Raw genomic sequence first — 9095 nt, 5'->3', positions numbered from 1 at the left:
ACCATAAATCGACACCTAATTCAGAGATGAGATTAGGTTTAAATCGCCGGAGCTTACCTTGTCTATAAAGCCGGAGGAGACAGAGGAGATAGAGGAGACAGAGAAGATGAGGAGGCGAAGAGATCGGTTGACTTGGCGAGACAAAAGAGACAGTGGAGACGACGAGATCGGTGGACACGAGGAGAAGAAGAGACGAAGAGATCGGTTGAATTGGTGTTTTAATGGCCGGAACACACCGGAATCGGAGAAGAAGAAATCTCTCGGCGTTTCACTTTTCGGGAGAGAAGAAAAAGAAAACCCGATTTCCAGAATGAAAAAAAATGAAAATGAAACGAAGTAAAAAAATTGATTTGGGAATAAAATTCTCGTCCAATCAGAGTGAGCCACATCTCCGAGGATCAGGCCCAAGAACTGATCCCAAATAAGATCAAAAGGCCTGATCTAAAGGCCACTATTCATTAAATCTGAGTTTTTAAAGCCCTAAGATCACACCATCAGTTATCCCGATAAACATGGCCTTAGGATCGATTGTTAAGTTTATTATGTATTTTGATTTAATTTTAATAGTTTTATTGTTAAAATATTTGGTAACATACTCTTAAGATTTCTCAATGGAGATATTCTAAGAGTGTCTAAAATTGTATCCACTGAGACACGGTCCTCATTCTCTCTCCTACTTTTTAATTTTGTTTTATCATTTTAATTTTCTGATTCTCTCTAAAATATGACCGATGTAAATGCTCTAAACCTTTATTTGTGGGACTTTAGGTCATGATGACTAACCCTTAATCTCAGATTTAGTAAAACATTTCAAATATAAGTTTCATGGATTTGATCCTTCAAGAGACCATAAGCTTATATCTTTATTTATTTTTTATTTTTGCTAGATAATTCTAACACTATCACTTTCTTAAAAGTTTATTTCATTTCATCTAAGTTTAAATGGGAAGTTTGTTTGGATTTCATATATACATAATAATGCATAATAATATGAACTAAATTTTTTCTTTGGTCAACAAACGGACTTTTGATAGCATGATAATTAATTTTGTACTTTAAAATTAAAATTCCACTGATTTAATGTTTATGCATACTTTTTCTAAAATGGAAAATAAATAAATTTAATAGTTGATTTATATATGCAATAAATATGTCATATATCACAAAAAATGGTCAGTAATAGAGTAAATACATTATTTAATTGGCTTAAATTTAAGAAAATAAATAAATAAATAAATAATAAATATGACATACAGAGGTGTCAAACTCTGAACAGTTCCCTTAAATTTATTATGTAATAGGAATTTTTTCTTTTACGGTTTTAATATTTCTATTTTAAATATAATATTTGAACATGATATATGCCCACAAAAAGAAAAAGAAAAACATTCATAAAGCCTTCTTTTGGAGGGAAGGGTATACTCAATTACATTCATAAAGCCATCTTTTTATTTTACTTTTTCGGGGCAATAATAAACGTTAACTAAATCATTCACCAATGAAAACAATGTACGGCTTATTCAATTTTGTGTAGTAATTAGCGTAGACGACTTTGACAAAGAAAAATTAGCACAGACGATAGTGCTAAGAAGCTTCGACTTAACAAGATATAACGAAAAAATATTTGACGCGTACGTAGTCAGCCATGTACGATGCCGTACAAAGCCACCAAAAGGGAAGTAAAAAATCAACATATATCGTAGTCATCACAGGTTATGTTCTCTAGCTGTAACTAAGATATATACATTTTTGGATTATTTAGTTCTGTTTTTATATTTCCCTTCTCAAATAAGTATATCTTATGAAGACCATTTAGATTGCGCTTAATTAACAAGATGAATTAAACTATTGGACTGTGGTCACTACGATATACGTTGATTTTTTACTTCCCTTTTAATATTGTGGTTTTCAGGTTTTCTGTACACTAATTAATGGACCGTGGTTAATGTAGTGAGTACCCAGAGAAGTTTGCTTCAAATTCGGGTTGATGCATGTATCCAGAACATAAAAGTGGGACAAATTTTTGTAAGTGTATGTGGGCAAGCTCAAGTTGAAGATGAAGTTCAGGAAGCTGTACAAAATATATCTGCACAAGCTTCTATCTCGGCACAGATATCTGATGTATGCTCAAGCCTCTGTCCTACAAAAGAGCATCAGAGGCTTGTTGATTTCGTATGTTTGTCTCGGTTTTGAAAATTTGTGAAGATATACTTAAGGCATGTTTTAGGATATTACTTGGAGGTAAAGCACGAAGAAAAAGGAAGCTTGAAGATATTTAGAAGATTTAGTGGGATTAGGAAATATTCGTTTAACAAAGAATAAAGTTAAATGGAATATTTTCTCTTGATTTTAGGAAAGTTGATAGCCTTGGGAGAGGCACGAAATCCCTTAAATATAGAGGGTCTATGACTTAGAAACTTATCTCTCTAGAACGTAACAAAGAGAGGAAAAACCTTGTAAGCCTTTTGGCATCTTTAGGAGAAAAGGGTGAGGGTTTTGTTTCTAAGTGAGAGTCCTGGGTGTAGATCATTTGTGTTGATCTTAGGGATCTCTTAGTGGTTGGAAATAGATTGGGAACAAGCTAAGAGAAGATCTTAGGGTTGTGTAAGTCCAATATTGAGCACTAACTGTAATTGTGTTTAAGAAGTATTTTCAACAAAGATTGAGGACGTAGACATTTGCTGAACCTTGTTAAAAATTGTGTGTCTCTTGTCTCTTCTACACTAACAAGTGGTATCAGAGCTGTGCAGAGTCTAACTCAACCAACGGGTGAAGATCTTTGGAAGAAGAACATGGAGGCACAATCAATGTTATTCATGGCAAACGACTTATTGATGTTCGATCCAAATCATTATGGGAGGTGGAAGGTGTTGATGATGCATAGAATTAAAGGAATTCATGTAGATGCATGGGCAGCAGTTGAATGTGGATGGGAGTCGCCGAAACAGGCGGTTGTAGATTCTGACGGGAATCAGGTGGCTGTTGAAAAAACCAAAACAGAGTGGTCAAAATATGACAAAGCATTGTCCACACTCAATTCACTGGCACTTTCAGCAATATTCAGTGGCGTTCGCAGGGATCAGTTCTCATTGGTTCAAGGTTGTACATCTGCTAAAGAGGCTTGGGATATTCTGCAAAATATTTTTGAAGGTACAACAAGTGTGAAACGCACAAGGTTAGATATTCTTGCTTCTGAGTTTGAGAACCTTAAGATGTATGAGTTTGAGAACATTACTGCTTTTAGTGGTAGAATATACGCTATTGCGAATGAAGCTAGAGCTCTTGGAAAGAATTACAAAAACAGAAAGTTGGTCAAGAAATTGTGGAGGGGTTTAGCTCATAGATATCATCCTGTGAAAATTGCGATGGATGTTGCTCTTGATATAGACAATATGTCGTTTGTGGAGGTAACCAGTAGATTGATGAGCTATGAGTTGTAGTACTTATCGTCTGATGTAGGTAATAACACACAAGGGATTGATGTTTGTTCAGTCTGTGATAGTGAAGAGAACACAGAGGCTCGTAAAACAGAAGAACTTGAGAGTCTTGTGGTGAACAAAGAACGCAAAAGTTTGAAGATTAGAGCCGAACAGAAAAGGAATAAGGTTCAGTGTCATGTTTGTCAGGGCTTTGGTCATTTTAAATCAGATTGTCCTTCAGTGAGGAAGAAAGGGATCAAGAGTCTGCATTTGCCAAAAAGGAAGAAAAACACACAAAAGCCTCATACAAACAAGTCAAAGTTTGTTGCTCTTTGTGGCTCAATGAAACTTGTTGCTGATAAGTTGGAACTGAAGTCTGATAATGGAACAACTTGTTGTACGGATCAGGACTCTGAGCCAGCAGAAGAAGAACTTAAATTATTGCTGAATGAACAGATCAACACTCTGAGGAAAGATTTGATACAAAGGGGAAAGGAAAATTCAGAGGCTTGTTACAGAGAAGAATGACTTGGTAAGCAAAATTTCAAATCTGGAAGAAGATCTAGCTCTGGAGAAATTAAAGTCTTGTGATTTAGAAAAACATTTAGAAGATCAGTTAAGAAGCATCAAGATGTTGAGCAGAGGAACAAAGGATCTTGACAAGATTCTGACAATTGGTAGAACATGTAATGTCAGATGGGGTTTGGGTTACCATGGAGGTGATTATGGTGCAACTACTCAGTTTGTTAAAGGAGAAACTTTGGCTTCAAAATTTGTGGATTCAAGTCTCTGTATATCTCCATCAAAGGTCCGAAATGTGTTTGTCAGCAAGGAAACAGGTGACAACCGGCCGAAATGTGTACACGACAAATTTAAGAGAAGAGTGATTGGTTGTTGGTATTGTAGGAAACCTGGTCATATCAAAGCTCAGTGCTACAAGTTCTTGAAGAGGGTAACACAAGTCATGAGAAGGAAGAAAAATTACAAATATGGTCAAAGATTCAATCAAGTTTGGATCAAGAAGCATGATTTATATTGTCCTGAAGACAACACAAAACATGCATCAAGCAACAGACGTTTGTATTCTAACAGTGGCTACTCAAAGAATCAGAGAGGTGTTCAAAGCAAGAAACAACATCTAAGACAAGTGCATGAGGAATTCCAAGATTCCGGTCAATGAAAAAAACGTTGGAGACCGAGATGTTGAGCCAAAAGATGTCGTCTCATAAACCAGATAATACGAAGAAAGACAACTGTCTGTTTGACGACTGATCAAAGTCCTGTGCTGATGGTTGATATTTCAAGATGTTGTGGCAAGGTAAACTTGAGCTCTTAAAGTTTTTTAATGAGTTTTACCACTCAAGCAGGGGAGATGGTGTAAGAAGAATATAATTTTTGATTTTGGAGGAGTCTTCAAGGGGTTGTGTTATGGATTTCCAAGAATCACGAAGTGTTGTGCTTGAGTTATAAAACTCAGTAAAAAGGGGGAGATTGTAAGTGTATGTGGGCAAGCTCAAGTTGAAGATGAAGTTCAGGAAGCTGTACAAAATATATCTGCACAAGCTTCTGTCTCGGCACAGATATCTGATATATGCTCAAGCCTCTGTCCTACAAAAGAGCATCAGAGGCTTGTTGATTTTGTCTGTATATCTTGGTTTTGAAGATTTGTGAAGATATACTTAAGGCACGTTTTGGGATATTACTTGGAGGTAAAGCACGAAGAAAAAGGAAGCTTGAAGATATTTAGAAGATTTAGTGGGATTAGGAAATATTCGTTTAACAAAGAATAAAGTTAAATGGAATATTTCCTCTTGATTTTAGGAAAGTTGATAGCCTTGGGAAAGGCACAAAATTCCTTAAATATAGAGGGTCTAGGACTTAGAAACTTATCTCTCTAGAACGTAACAAAGAGAAGAAAAACCTTATAAGCCTTTTGGCATCTTTGGGAGAAAAGGATGAGGGTTTTGTTTCTAAGTGAGAGTCCTGGGTGTAGATCATTTGTGTTGATTTTAGGTATCTCTTAGTGGGTTGGAAATAGATTGGGAAAAAGCTAAGAGAAGATCTTAGGGTTGTGTAAGTCCAATATTGAACACTAACTGTAATTGTGTTTAAGAAGTATTTTCAACAAAGATTGAGGACGTATGCATTTGCTGAACCTCGTTAAAAATTGTGTGTCTCTTAATTATTCTACACTGACAATTTTTGTATTCAATTAATAGTATTAAAAATATATGTATATACATTATGTATATTTTAAAACAATTAGATTAATAGTATGATACTGAGTATTTTAATATTATTTTTAAGTTTCATATGATTGACTTCTTTGAAAGAACTTCTTTCAAAGAATACACTGATTTTTTTTTAAACACTCAAGAATGCATATAAAATGAAATGGAAAAAGAAAAAGAAATTTATTATTTGGTAGGATAAAAAAAATTCATATCTCCAACTAAGTGGCTGCCGAAAATTCAAAGTGGCAAAAAAAACATTTTTCTTTTTGGTTTCTCGACGAATTAAAGTTAAAGTGGATAATTTAACATACTAAACCGTAATTTATTTCATATGTAAACAAAATTTCACAAACTTAGCCTACTTTTTTTCCTCAAGTAATGTGTTGTTGGATCCATTATTTGGTATGATAAAGTTGTTGGATCCATTATGTATATCTACACCGACGCAATGATGCGTGGAACTTTCTTTTCTATTTCGTTTTTGTAGTAAAAATTCTACATTAAATATTAAAAGGACTTATAGCCAAATGATTTTAAATTCTAACACTTCAAATTTAAAGTGATAATTTTGCCCAACTTAGGAGGGTACGTTTTTCGGTGTTTGAAACTTTGAATCCGTGGTAAAATTATAGGTGACATATAAATCCTTAAAAGTTTAAAAAATTAATTAATACAATAAAAAGTGAATTTTTGTTTTTCTCCAGTATTGACACGTGAGCTATTTAGTTGAAAGAGGAGTTGACATACCAATTAAAACAGTTAGTCAATTAAATCATAAAAATTAATATAACTCAATATTTTTGTCCAATAATAATTTTTTTCCTTTCAACACAATTTCTTTTTCTTTTTGGGTCCAGCCCAGTTACAATAGTGTCCACAAAAAATAGTAAAATAACTCAATTTAACCTATGTATAATAATTGGCAACAGAGGAAGGTGACGAGCAACACACACTCAACACCAGAGAAAAAAAGAGGACATCAAAACCCTAATCAGATGTGTCATTCAAAGAGAAGAACAATAGTCTCACACCATGCTTGAAGCAAGTGAAAGCTACGTACGAGTCTCTCATACTTGATGCTATTTTTGGATTTGGCTACGAATTTGAACCTTAATATTCCTCTCTATTTCTGTTTAGAAATTCTAGTCTTTCCTTAGTTCAAAAACCCAAAGGAAGATGATAAAGAATTCCATCAGAGGAAGCTCCCAAAAAATCTTGCGACGATCCAATAGAGCATTGTAATCCACCAACGAAGTGTGTGTTCAGACTCATTAGACGAGATGTCATCCTTCTCGCCATGGTGAAATATCCTAACCGTTGTTGTTATGAAACCTGGTGTTGGTGGGATCGTGGCGGGATCAAATCAGGGATAAAGTGATGGTATCAAGTGAGTCAGCCATGGAAAATACTGTGTTTAAGATAAAATTAAAGTCTTTTGATGATTAAGCTAAAAGAGTTGAGAAGTTTTCATACATTAGGGTTAGTTAGATTATTTATACAATTAAGTATTTAAATGTATCTGATTTAAATGTAAATATTTATAAGTCATCTTAAATTTGAGATTTCTCTATATTTATTTTATTAATGCATTTTTCTTTTTTTTTCGTCGAAAATAAATTATATTGATGATGAATTATGATAATCCAAATACAACTGTTTGTAGAGCCAATCCGGAGGATGGAAACAATCAAAGTAAAAATTACAATTTATACATCCATATTGTGCCAATAGATGAGCAACTCGATTACCCTCTCTCTTAGTAAAGCTGAACCCAAGACATGTGAAGTATGATGCCCATATTTTAATATCCTGTATTATCCCTTCAATTGAAATGTCTATATAATTTGAGGTGAGGATCTTGTATAATATTTGACAGTCTCCTTCAAAGCAGACTGAAGTAAAGCCCTTAATCCATGAATGTTGGAGAGCCATTAGTAGTGCCTTTGCTTCTGCTACCAATGCCGAGCTTGTTGTTCCGAGACGTACTGAACCCCACCCTTGTGATATCCCTTCTTTATTTCGTATTATCCAACCTCCATTTGATTGATTTGTGATATTATTGAAACTAGCATCATAGTTGCATTTCCATAAAGTCTCCATAGGTCTTTGCCATTTGATCACTTCATGCAAATTTCGTGTTCCTCTTGAAGGTTTTTGAGGGTTAAAGGATATCCAATCTTGAACATCATTTTGAGCTCTCTGTATTAAGGTATTTGGATGATCTGTTAGATTTTCAAATATAAATCTGTTTCTTGACTTCCATATATGCCAAAGTAACCAGAGCGGTAGTAGCTTTGTTGTATAATTGACAGTTTCAGTACAGTCGATATCTAAAAAAGCAGTTATAATAGTTTCACTATCATAGTTCCTGTCCAAAAGTATATCGATAGGTACTTGTGCTTGTCTCCATATTAGTCTCGCGTATCTGTATTGGAATAAAATGTGTTTAATTGTTTCATCAGCCTGGAAACATCTTGGACAAACAGGATCAATATTCTTTCCTCGTGTATTCAGTCTTGTTATTGATGGTAATGCTTTGGAAAGAACTCGCCAAAGGAAATGTTTCACTTTAGGGAGAATATTTAGTTTCCAGATCCTCTGTTTCAAGATTACAGAGCCGTGTGGTATGGGTGGATGATCCAAATGTAATTGGTTTTGCATACTTAACCAGTAGCCTGATCTTACAGAATATTCACCCGAATTATTATAGTGCCAAACAATTTTGTCAGGTTTTGGTACACTTGATAAATACAGAGATCTAAGCTGGTCACGGTCCTCCTGTTGGATATGTGCTAGAAGTTTATCATCATTCCAAAAACGGTAGGAACCTGTATTTTCGATCAGGTCACAAACTCTGAGATCATCATCTGTCGAGACACTATGAATTGGTTGTGGGGGTGCTGTTGGTAGAACATTATCAAGATTTACTTGAATTGAAGTTCCATCACCAATTTGGTATTTATAGCCTGCTTTGATTATAGCTAGTCCCTCTAAAATTGATGCCCATCCGTATGATTGATACGGTCTTTTCTTAGCCTCTAAAATGTGTGTATCAGGGTAGTATCTTGCCTTCATTATTTTTGCGAATCTGGATTCAGGGTGCTGTATCAACCTCCATACTTGCTTAGCAAGGAGGGCATCATTAAATTTAGCTAAATTTTTGAATCCTAAACCCCCTTTTCCTTTAGAATACTGTAATCTTTGCCATGCTACCCATGAGATTCCCCTCTCATTATTACTCTTTTCCCACCAAAACTTTTGTAGAATTTGATCTATCTCTGTTATCACACTCGTTGGTAGCTTAAAACACGACATGGAATATATGGGCATTGATAGGGCAACAGACTTGAGCATTATTTCTTTACCAGCCTGTGATAATCTTTTTGTACTCCAAGATGAAGTTCTTTGTCGAACGTTATCCACTATATAATCAAACATCTCT

This window comes from Camelina sativa, chromosome 17, assembly GCF_000633955.1.
Source record: "Camelina sativa cultivar DH55 chromosome 17, Cs, whole genome shotgun sequence".
Lineage (NCBI taxonomy): Eukaryota > Viridiplantae > Streptophyta > Magnoliopsida > Brassicales > Brassicaceae > Camelina > Camelina sativa.
This window is presented reverse-complemented; position numbering follows the sequence as displayed.